The 12,621-nt window shown below is 39.0% G+C and overlaps 1 protein-coding gene across 2 annotated transcripts in view; it reads left to right on the forward strand.

The window, feature by feature from the left end:
* Atp9b (ATPase phospholipid transporting 9B (putative)) overlaps positions 1–12,621 on the forward strand; it is a 199,817-nt gene that overhangs the window by 110,734 nt on the left and 76,462 nt on the right. The gene's annotated exons all lie outside the window — the stretch shown is intronic.

A 12,621-nucleotide genomic window follows, 5' to 3' on the forward strand; every position in this document is an offset into this window, starting at 1 on the left:
TCCTGAATATCTATGCCCCTAATATAAAAGCACCCACTTACGTAAAAGAAACATTACTAAAACTCAAGGCAGTCATCAAACCTCACACACTAATAATAGGAGATTTCAACACTCCTCTCTCACCAATGGACAGGTCAATCAGACAGAAACCTAACAGAGAAATAAGAGGATTAAGGGAGGTAATGAATCAAATGGACTTAACAGACATCTTTTTAAGGTTTTAAAGATTGAGTTAAATATGCATTCTTTTGTTTTGTGATATGTGTGTTGTATTTATGTTATTATAAGCCTATGACATGAACACACCTGATGTGTGAGCTTCCTGGCCTAATGAATATCTGGATCATATTTTGCCCACTTCTCTGAGTCTTGTGTAGTGCAGTGTTTACTCTTGGGGGGTGCACCACCACCTAGCTCCCAAATAAATCACACACAGGCTTATTCTTACATAGGAACGCCTGGCCTTACCTTGACTTGTTTCTTGCCCACTTTTCTTAAATTATCTTGACTACTTTTTGCCTCTGGGCTTTTTCCTTTTCTTCTGTATATCTTACTTTCATTCTTACTCCATGGGTGGCTGGCCAGCTGGCCGGCTGGCCCTTGACATCTTCCTCCCCTTGTTCTCTCTTTGCTCTTTCCCTTCCTTGTTTCTCCTTCTATTTATACTCTCTACCTGTGAGCTTCGCATATCCTTGCTCTTGCCTCCCTGTTGGCCATTCAGCTCTTTATCAGGATTATCAGATGGTTTAGACAGGCAAGGAATCACAGCTTCACTGAGTTAAACAAATGCAGCATAAACAAAAGTAATACATCTTTACATCATTAAATTTTCTATAGCAAAAATAGTATATAAGTAACACATCTTAAAATAATATTTCCCAAAAGTCTTAGCCATCTTCTACAGTTGTGTTGAATTTCTTTGTTCATCCGAAGGCAAGCACTGTGTGGGCTTTTAAGTCATTATTTTCTTCTACTCTGTTGCTTGTAAACTTTTTTTCACTGAGATGAGCCACAGCCTTAGTTTTAATATGATCAGTGGGTGAGTCTTTTCCTTTTTATGACTGCAGGAGTCTTCCTGACCTGGGTCCTGAAGACACACCCTTGTTTAAATGACCTGCTCAGTAAGCTTTCTGACCACTGGTGTTGTTTTCATGTATAATGTGAGCAGGGACCAGGCTTCTTAGAGACCCATACCACTGTGCAGCAGCTGCTGTCCGTGCTCAGTACAGCTCCATCGTGAGTCATTGCCATAACATGATGATGTTCAAGGCCTCCTTATATACTGGGCTATTAATGTATTCTGTGCTAAAACATTTTGAGACTGTAAGCAGGTCTGTTATAATTGCATTTCATCACCAGAGAGCTTTGAAGAGAATTGATTTCATAATTAAGTCTTTAATCAATTAGCATTGTATAGCTCTCTCAATATTCATTGTAATTTTGTAAAAGTTTCATACAATTTTGATTTATTTCTACTTGAAATTTTTTATTCTGCTTTAGTCATTATCTTTAATTTTTTTATGTTTGCTATTATATAAAAATAAAATTCTGGGCTGAGTTGGTGGAGTTCTTGCCCAGTATGCACAAAGCCCAGGGTTTGTTCTCCAAGCATAGTGTTATGCTCCTGTAACCTTAGCCCTCGGAAGATGGAAGGTCATTCCCAGCTACATATAGAGTTTGAGGCCTGCCTAGTACATATATATATATATATATATATATATATGTGTGTGTGTGTGTGTGTGTGTGTGTGTGTGTGTATGTTTTTAATTTCTCTTTGATAGCACATTTTATTTCCAAATTGCTTTTCCGGTAAGATGTTATAGTTACAAACCTGAGAGTGTTTAGATATTGACCAGTCTCGCTCTCTGATCATGTTTTAAACAAGGAAGAAGGTAGCTGATTCCACAGTGATCTCATACCTGCTTTTAGAATGCCCCTAATATCTCCTGTGAGCGTCAGCTTCCCAGCTTCTGTAATGAGAATGTGTTTGAACCCTTGGCACCCTATTAGTGGCACTGTTGAGGATGCTGTAAACATTTGGGACATTGTGGCCTAACTGGTCAGCTTCAGCAGGTAGGTACCAACCAGGGGAGAATCAACTGAAGGAGGAGGAGAAAGAGTTGCTAGGAACTGTGCTCTTAGTTAAAACACTCTGCCTGACTTATGGGTCAAGGGATAAGATGGGATGAAGTCAGGAAGGCTAACTAACAGATTGTACAAAGGAGCGTTCTAAACTGGAAAGGGCTACTAGGTTGTAAATTTCTGGAGATCATAGAAGATAAAGAAATTATTATTAGTTTTATTGTTTGTTAAGCAGTGTAAACCAAAAATTACGCTTATGAATTAGTTATTAGTTATCAATATGGAGTTAATGTTGTCAGAGGAATATGGTTATCCATTTGATTTTTGTTTGACTTGAACAATTTTATCTTCATTTTTCTCCATGGAACATAAACAGATGAACAGCAGTAGTGGCCTAACCCACCATGCTCTCTGGAGGAAAGCCTTGGGCTTCCTACGTGCTGCCTCTTCTCTCTTGTGTCTCCAACTACTTAAAGTAGTACCATGTTTTCCTTCTGGACAGGAAGCCTTTGCTGATGGCCTCTAATATTTGAGCATCTCCTAGATCTTCCAAACCTTGAAGAGCAGCGTATGCTCTGCTATCTCCTTTATCCTGAGCACTGGTGTTTGTTGCTATTCTGACCTTTGCTCTCAGCCAAGGTGCTGAGGCCTCTGGAGACTCTCCCTAAAACTGGGCTGTTGCGGGGTTCAGCCATGAGCAGCATTCATCTAGAATTAGAACCTGTTGACTCTGCATTGCCATAAGACAATTCACTAATTACTAGAATTTTAGCTCTTTTAGTTTAGGGCAACCTTTTTGTCATTATGTGGCATGCTTGTTTTTAACAGCTAATATGTGTAATTACATTTAAAATAAGTGCGCTCCAAGTGCTTTAACAGCATTTTGATATTGGTGCTGTGACCTAGCAGTTGTCTTCTGGTGGTTGAATAATTAATTTGTTTCTAAGAGCTTTTGAGTTTGATGGTTGCCTAACACAAGGGTTTCCTTGTGGAAGGGTTGCTGGCTCCCAGTGACCCTTTGCTGCCATCTGGTACAAATTCAAAGTGCTTCTGTCATCTGCTGCTAATTGCTGTCACCTGCACATTGCAGTCCCTCATAACTGAGACTCTGGGAACAAGACACTTGCCTTTTGGAGGGAGGTTCCTTGTGCACTTGCAGATGCACCCCTAAAAAGAAAAATGGGATTAATCCAGCAGTCACATTTCAGGTCAATTTATATTTTAATACCTAAGGTGTAAGAAATGGTTACTATTCTATGAAGGTGAGTAATTCACTGCATCCCAGTGGTTCTGTCTGTTTATGATTTGTTCTAAATGGCTCTGGTGCTCAGCAGCCTCTCTAGGCTGGCAAGATCGTTTGTGCACATTTTCCAGAAGGTTCTTTAATCCTCTCCCTAAGCTGATAAAGCTTTCGACAGGGCACTAGCCTATAGCGCCATATTATATTAATGTATTTTACGTGTAATTTAGAGAACAAGAAGAATATCCTGATTTGAAGTCTAAACTGTCCCCTGTGGCACTGGCACAGCTGATAATCGTGAACGAGAAAGATGTGTATATCAAATAGTTTACAAAATGAAGCCAGCTGTGTTTCCCTACATACTGTGGCTTCCTGACATGCATCATTAAACCTTATTAGCTACTTCCTTTTACAAAGATTCTTGTAGTCTTGAACATTGCATATTAACATTTTCTGCCCCTCCAACTGGAAATTATTTGCTTTATTGTAGAGTGTCAACTTGCTCTAGTTTCTGATGCGTTCTAATTGGTACTTTAGAGTATAATCATCGTGAGATACCACGCCATGCATTTCTTTATTTGGAAATTAATACAGACCTTTTCACTTTATCTGTCAATCTGAACAACTTTTCACACAATCCCCAACTCTTGAGATTGCTTACAAGCCATTAAGTATGAAATGGTTCATAAAATGTCTGTAAAGACATAAAGTAACACAAAAATTTTACATGGTTTAAAATAATGTTACATTTGCCAAGATACCAGCAATAAAGCTTTAGATAGTTTTAATAATAAAAGGGTAATTAAAGAAGATGAAAAGTTTATTTAACCATATTACCCATATCATTTAAAATTTTCAGCAAATCTTCTTAATTCTGTTTTCCTTTCAAACCAAAAACAATATAAAACATGAGGTGCTATGGATTTTGAAAGCTCAGGAACTGATTTAGAGTTTAGTGTTAGATATGATAACTTCCCTCCAGTCTTCTTCTCTTTCTTTGCTATTCTGTTATTGCCATTCTGCTGTGCTGCCTTAAAAATTAAAATGTTTATCTCTTATTAACTTGGAGTTAATAGCTACTTAAGCTGATGTGTGGGTGGGACAGAAAATGGCAGAACAGACTTGTTCCCGATGATAGTAATTCTGAGGTGCTTCAAACACTGGCCAGTATTTTATATCTCCACACGTATTTTTAGTGTTATTATAAATAGGTGATACGTCTCTAATTGCCAGTAAACTTAATGAATTAACTGAAAGAGTGTTCCTAGGTTCTAGTCCAGTGATATTTCAGGCATACACCTTCTGAGTCAGTGAGTGGCTCTTCATTCAAAAGCACTCTTGTTGTTTTTTCATAGTGATAGATGTCCTGGAGAACCAGGTGGGGAATTCTTCAGTGGTCCATACATTGCATATATTCAGTCACCCGAGAAATAGCAGGGAAGATTCAGACCCCACCTTTGGCACAGTGACAGCCATTTGAACTGGTTTTGGCAATCTGTGCCTTTTCTTTCCTTTTGAATTTCAGGGCACAGATGGGTTCTACCATAGCGCTGTGCAGATTCTTAGACTGTGAAGCCTGAAGAGAAGAGCTAGACTCTATGGCTGCCATTGTGTAGCAAGCCACTCAGAAGCTCCAGTATTACTCTGTGCTCTGCCAGTGCACAGCCAGACCCCCAGGAGCTCCATAGTCCTCTCACTATTCCTAAAATGCTATGACTTTGAATTAGCAACCTCAGCTGACTTAGCAAGGTCCCACCAGAGAAAACAGACATTCTGTGGAAACCCCAAAATGCATACCCTGCAACATATATATTTAGTGATTTCCTTAACAAGTCTTGATAGAGTTCAGAATTTTAATTTTGCTATCAACCTATTTAAAAGTACAAGACTTTTTTCTATTGAGTAATATATTTTATAGCCATCATCTTCAAATGAATATTTAGGAGTAAATTTGAAGAATGTTCTAACAGACTCTCCCTTCAAGGAAGGATTCTTGCTACATAAGGTACTCACTATGTAAGAAATAGACACACACTTGCACATCTGCCTTCCAGAATAAAAATGTGTCAAATAGTACCTTTTATTCAGATGGACCTGTTAAAATAATGAAACAGGGAAAATAGGAGAGAGCCTGTGTCTTAGAGAAGGCAGTGCTTTGACTGGTGAGCCTAGGACCTGCCAGTGCCCCGTGTGTTCTCACTCCAGTGAGAGCGTTGCTGCCCAATGTCAGCGCTGTTTCCCCATAATAAAGATTAGGCCAGTGTTCTGCTTCTTAAACAAATGCAAAATGTAAGTAATATCTATTAAAACATTTACAAAATTGCCAAAGTGAATTGCATGTGGCCTGCTGCATGGGTACAGTTAAGACTTATTCATAGCCCAAAATATATAATAAACTTGAGATGGAAAAATCTACCATATATTATCAGATGCATACACCCAAAAACCAAGGTGGGGTTGCTTAGCAGTGAAGAGGATTTTCCAAGAGCAGCTATTATGGACTAAAGCCAAGCAAGCTAAAGAAGACCCTGATTTCCAGGGCCGACCTGATGTGGCCATGAAACCCTGATTAAACGAACTGAGCGTCTATAGAGAGAGTGTAGCAGAATAGAGCTATCTCAATCAGGATAATATAATCAGGTGGGCTACAGTGCACGTGCGTGCGCGTACACACACACACACACACACACACACTCATTTGTATGTTGTATATAACACATTTTTAAGTTAAAAAGGAAGTAGCATTAATACATTATGTTGTTCATCAAAATTATTCGTTCCATTCTGCCTTTAAAAAGAGGAGTACACTTTGTCCTTTGATTCTCTGGAGAAAATATGTAGCACTGCCTCACTGGCCTGGCCAACGAAATACTAGCATTGCAAAGTGACGTTTTTGATTGTTTTGCCACTTTGCACATATCCTTAAATGACTGTCAAAACATTTCTCTAGAGTAACAATTTTTACTAGGGTGAAATTGAAACGAAAGAATCTTTGAATAATTCACAAAGACTCTAGAAAACTCAAGATTATTGAGTCTTTGTGTGTCATTAATAACAGTAAATGTCAATTAATGGGGTGGGGAAAACCTGCTTCTAGTTTTAAGCTCCATAACAAGAACATTCTCTGTGTAAGATGTAAGAATTGGGTGTAGTTTACAAGTTTCATTTAGTTAAACTAGATTGCTAAGTAAACACTTGACCTACCAGCTGCTAACTGACACTAAATCCAGAGTGGGGTGTGGGGTGTGGGGTGTCGGTGGACAGCAGAAGACGTGTGAAGTGAGTATTTGAAGTTGGTGGATGATACGGTAAAAACCATTTAAAACTGAAAGCTTTCTATGTTGTTACCACAAAAAAATCAGATATCTGTATTCAGGGTGTTCAGCCATTCTGCAGACTCCAGCTGCACTTGGCTTACACTTGTGTGTCATTGGCAGGGCGGGTTCAGAGCTTTAATAGGATTTATTCCTTATAATTGTAGATTATCATTCAGGAACCTCTCCTGCCCGTATAATCCAGAGTGTTAAAGCTTATCAATTCTGTCCCTAATTCTGCATGATAAGAAGATATTTAGGTCAACTCTGCTGTCAAAAATAAGTAAATGTATGTGGCTGCTGTACTGAGCTGCTGGTTTGTAGGTGAAGCCATGCTAGGAGAGCAGACAACGCCAGAAGACTCTGTGCCAACCTGGAGCACCCTCTGCTGGCAAAGCCTTGCCATGCCATGCACTCACTTTTGCTTCTCACTACTCTTAAAACATGGGCATGATGAGTAATGACATGCCAGCATGAACATGGTGCTGAGAATATTCAAAGTGTAGAACTTGAGTGAGAGTGAGAACTAGCCTTAGGACTTAGTCTCCTTTCATAATGATGTTAAAAAATACTGCAGCTGTGTGTAATATGGCCAGAAGGAAGGGCATATCTTATTACCCAGTGCTAGATTTCAATATCCTTTGTGAATATAAAGTAAAATTGAAACTTTCCAGATAGATCTTTTACACATTTCCCTTATTCATTTTTGTTTTAAACATGATTTTGACTTTCACAATTGAAAAATTGTGAAATCTATAATTATTAAAAAGTTAACGTATGTTAACACCATTGTATTGTCTTATATTTCCCGTCTTTTAGCGTTTTTATTATATTTTAATACAGATTTTAATGTAAATAAAGACTGCTAATCTGCAGACAGCAGGATTAGCCTATCCATCCCTCGTGAACATACAGACTCGGCACAAGCTTTTCCAAAGCAGACCCGCGGCTTGACGCGTGCATGGGCACATGCACTTGGCAGCTGTACTGCTCTCTGGTATTACTGGAGGAGAGGCCAGAGCCAGTGTGTAAAGAACAGCATTTTGAGAAGATGAACGAGTACCACAGTGCTCTTCAAGCCAGTAGTGAGTGGCTGCAGGAACCAGCAGACAGTCCTTCCCTGGGATGAAGCCATGTCACAGTGTGCATCATTCTTCCCACCAGGGGCCAGATGGGGCTTAGCTTGTGTCATTCAGCTTTCTGGCCACTTGAAAGCCTTTTGTCTCCTGATTATGTTTCTCCTTGAGTGGTGAAAGACTTTTCACTCCTTTGTTTGGTACCTGATGCTTATACTGGCATGTTTTTGTTTAGATCAAAAAAATACGATGATCCCCTTTCCTTGTGTGTGTGTTTATACCAGTGGAGGCCAAAGTTGACATCAAGTAATGTTCCCCATCACTTCTCCACCTTTGTATTTTGAAGCAAGTTTTCTCACAGAGCCCAGAACACACCCATTCTACTTCTCTGCTGGCCGGCAAGTCCAGAGTTCTCCTGCCTCTCCCTTCCCAGCAGAGAGATTACACAAGTGTGCTGACACACCCAGCTTTTACATGGGTGCTGGCGATTGCTTTCAGGGCCTTACATTTACGCTTACATTATGCACTTTACAAACCTAGCAGTTTTCCCAAGACACCCCCATTGTCTTTTTTAAATGTAAATAACCAAGGAAAAAACATTTTGTATAACAAAGACAAGATAAAATCCTAAATTTTGAGTGAAGAATAGTCAAATTTTATTTGTAGATAAGAACATGGGTTATGAATTATTGTTTCCTAGTAGACCTGAATGTCTTACATAAATACAGAGTTTGATATTTTAAGTTAAGGTAAATATACTATAATATTAAGATTCTCACACTGATACTTATTTAGAGAACTTGTAAAGCACAGATTATTGAGCCAGTAGACAGTAATGGCCCAAAGAAGCCCTTCTTATTTCGCAGATCACTGGGGCGGCAACAGTAATAGTCAGCTACATCGTCAGCGTGGCCAGCTGCATGACTGCAGACAGTTAAGACTTAGTAGTTCATATCCCAAAATGATAAGTAAACAAACTAGAGGTGGCAAAAAGCTACCTCATTATATCAGTTTCTTAAAGTGATAGCTTCAAAAAGGAAAACAAAACAAAAACCTTCTGCTAGTAGTTTGAGCTCCATGATAGGAAGTTACTGATGTAAGATTTGGGGATTAAATGTTATGTACAACTTTCATTTATTTAAATACAAATGCAGGTCTTAAAAATTGCTCTTTTCTGCCTTCTTAATATTGGACTAAACATGATAGTATAAGCTGATTTCTTTTCAAAGATATTGAAATGGAATATTTCTTTTATTGGAATCCAGTTAGGTTCATGACAGTTTTATAACAGTGTTCTACTAAATCTGAATGAAGAGGCGATATTAGTTGAAAGAAACTGATAAAAAGATATTAACAATTATAGATTCCTCCTTAAACATCTGTTTAAAGATAAACTCATGTTCATAGAGTCTGATATGAATGAGACATCTGATCAGGGCTCATCTCTTTTCAGACTGCACTTAATTCATTGGGAAGACAGGGCAGATTAAAGCATATAGTTTTCTTCAGAGTGTAAACTGGATTGATGGAGGAATTGGTTAAATTTTGTGATTTTTGAAATACTTGCGTGTAAAGAGTGAGTACATGCAAATCTTAGTGATTGGTAGGAGTGCTGTAGTATTTCGATTCTTCTAACCAGGGACGATGTTACCAGCAGTTGCTAACACTTCAGACCTGTTTCATGTAGTGCTTAAAAAAAATGGGTAGAACCTAAGGTTTTATAACACACTGCTTTTGATCCAGTTTGGTGTGCACATTGATTTCTTAGGAACTTAGTCTATACGGGTACTGTTAACTAGAGATGGATGAGGTGGTACTGTTCTACAGAGATAAGGTCCGATTCTCATTCGTCCATGTGTTCATTTAAAAAAAAAACCTCACTGATCTTTTCTTGATCAAGCAGGAGAATGCCGTATTTACCCTTTATTGTTGGTATGAACCATTATTTTACTGAGAACCATTAGCTATTTAAAACTTGGTACATAAATTAAAGAGGAGCTAAATGGATTTGTGATCGTTGCCATTAGTAGCATTTTAGATTATCCAGGCAATTATTGTGTTCATTACCCTAGAAGAACCCCTTTGCAGAGCCCTTGTGCTTGTCTTAGGCATTATGCACAAATTTCCCCTTGGAGATTAAATTTTCCAGTAGCGTATTTAATTTTGTTATCACGAATAAAACAAATATTATGACAAGTAGAAGAAAATTTGCTTTACTAATATAAGAACTTACAGTAATGTTGAAAATTACTTCCTAGAGTATTTAATTTACCTTTTCTCATACAGTCATAATTACTTAAAGTGATTAATAGTGTATCTTAAGAATAAAAAAGGGTTTACAGTCATCGCAGAAGGACTGACTTGTTCAGGTGTTTAAGAAATTCTTTAATAATGGGGAAATACACATCAGAGCTGAAGATGACACTTTGTAGAATCTGTAATTTTGTACTTGCTTTTCTTTTAAGTACTTTTTGGGTCCATCTTAGCCTCTAGATGGAGAAACTTTTAAAATGTTGCAGAGAAATGGAATATAAAAAGACTAATAATTGAAAATGTTTTTGCTTTTTAAAACAAGCTAGTATTGAAAATGTCTTTTCTTAATTCTGCCCTTTCTTAGAATTAACTAACGTCAAGACTGCCAGTCCAGTCCAGGAAGGGCAGGCAAGGCACCCTGAAAGAACATGAGGAATACTGTCCTGTTATCTGGGGGAGGATGGCCTCTGACCATTCTGTGCCTGTCTTCATTACCTTCTTCTCCCTAGAAGGGAGCATTTGGTTGGCTTCAAAATTGATATCCACTGGTTGGCAGTCATCTACATCTGTCTTGGTCAATTAGAAAGGTATTAATGCCTTGAATTATCTGCATATCCTGTGCATGGGCTGCTTTTAGGCTTTCCATCCTCTGTGTGGCACTTTTTCAAAGGAAACTTTGTATTCATTTCTCAGAGGTTGTGCAAGCTTTTGGTCTTTGACTGCTATGATGCAGGGGAGAGTGTGAGAGGTAGTGGTTATGCATTTCGCAAGACAGTAATTCTTTATTTTATTACAAAAAAAAGGCCAACTCTGGAAGGCCAGATTAAATCATTCCTTTCACTTTTTAATGGGATTTGGATGAATAGAGTAAAATATGCACTTTGCATTCATTGATAGCATCTTTAGGTTGAGGTAATTGAGTCTTTTTTCCCTGACTGAATGAATAATGACTTCATCTGATCCTCAGTGAGGCCTGAAACTTAGAGCGCCTTTGTCACAGCAGAAAGATCTGGGCTTTGAAACATGCTCTACTTCCCTGGCTTAATTTTTCTTCATTTTAATCCAAAACCCTATTTTTCTCAATAATTCAAGCATAAACTACGTAGTGGTGAAGTAGCGGAAATCGCCTGGTATTTGTCCTCCTTGTGCTGCTTTTTAAATGGAGCTGATAAATCAGCAACTGAGGTCTGCGCTGCTTGGTTCTCAAGAGGGGGAAGCAGTGCTGGGGACTTGTCAGGACTCCTGAATACCATTCCTTTCAGAGTGCTCACTCTGTAGGGAAGCAGTCCTCACTGTTGTGGTGCAAGACCTGAAGATGGGAGGGCTCCCTCATGACTCCCTGGGCCCTAAGGCAATCTGCTGCTAAGAACTGGGCACATGGAAAGTGGGGAGTCTTCAGTCCCCAGAGTTTCTGTTGAAGTGAGTTGCAGTGTGCAGAGGAGTCTCTATGCCAAGCCATGTCCTGTTTGTCATTAAAGAAGTAAGGTGACACCTGTGTGAATCTGGCATGTAGTTTTTGTTTGAAATTTCCTTGATTAGGAGGCTTTTTTGGTCATGGTGGGGCAGGGAGCTCAAGTGAGTACATGCCTCAGATGCACTAGGAACGCCCACCAGGGCACGGAGGAGCTGCCTGCAGCCCTGGGGCACTGGTGTACCACAGATACCAGTTTTCCTGGGTTCTGTGCAATGGCCATTTTGTTTCTGTAGTGTTTACCAACGTAGTTCAAACAGAAACCTGGACAGAGAAGAACGATGTGTTTGGATATTTCTCTTTCATAAGACATATAGTACCAGCATTCATTTTGTTTTTCTTAGTAGACTCTTTCTTACAGGTAAAAAGGAATTCTCATAACTAACTCATTTTCATAACCTTAGAGTCTAGCACAAGGTGTAGGAGGCATGTAATTACTTGCTTAATTAGTTTTCTTTACAATTGTACTTAATGAACTTTTAGGAAACTTGATTTTTTTATTCTTTCTAGCAATTGCTTCTTGTGGTCTCCTAAGAGTTTGTGGCAACAATTAATCAAAACTAGATTTAAACTAAATTATGAACTATGGGAAAAGATAATTTTAAGGCACTATAGAATAAATTACATTAGCTGAGCTAATTCTCAAACTTTTACATTAGAGAGCTAGAGTTTTATTTTGCTTTTTTTTCTAATTAAGATTTTGGCAATCATTTGTTCTTTCCCTCCCCAATTCTCTCTCTCTCTCTCTCTCTTTCTCTCTCCTGGTAGCACTGCTCTTCTTGCCACCTGAGTCAGGTGCACCCGTTACCAGGCCTCACTGGGCAGAGGCTGTGACCTCGCTCAGTATTACGTGTGTGCCCAGTAACCTCCAGCTACCTTAGTCTATGGATGGTTCCATGTCATAGAAGAGTTTGGTGCTGGGCCAGATGCAGCGGCTTATGCCTGTTTTCAATATTTGGGAGGTAAAGGAAAGAAGATTAGTGTTGAAAGTTAGCTTAGTCTGTGTAGGGAATTCAGGTCTGCCAGAGCTACAGAGCAGGTCCTGTAAAAATGGTAAATAAAAATGTTCTCCCGAGGCTAGTCCCCAGAGTCCCACAGGCTTTCTGAAGAGCCTGGATAGAATGGTAAATGTAGAGCCGTGAACACAGCACACCTGCGCTCTGTGGGCTACTGATGGCTCCTTAT

Source organism: Alexandromys fortis, unplaced genomic scaffold, assembly GCF_014885135.2.
Source record: "Alexandromys fortis isolate MF-2015 unplaced genomic scaffold, M_Fortis_MF-2015_v1.1 scaffold_160, whole genome shotgun sequence".
Lineage (NCBI taxonomy): Eukaryota > Metazoa > Chordata > Mammalia > Rodentia > Cricetidae > Alexandromys > Alexandromys fortis.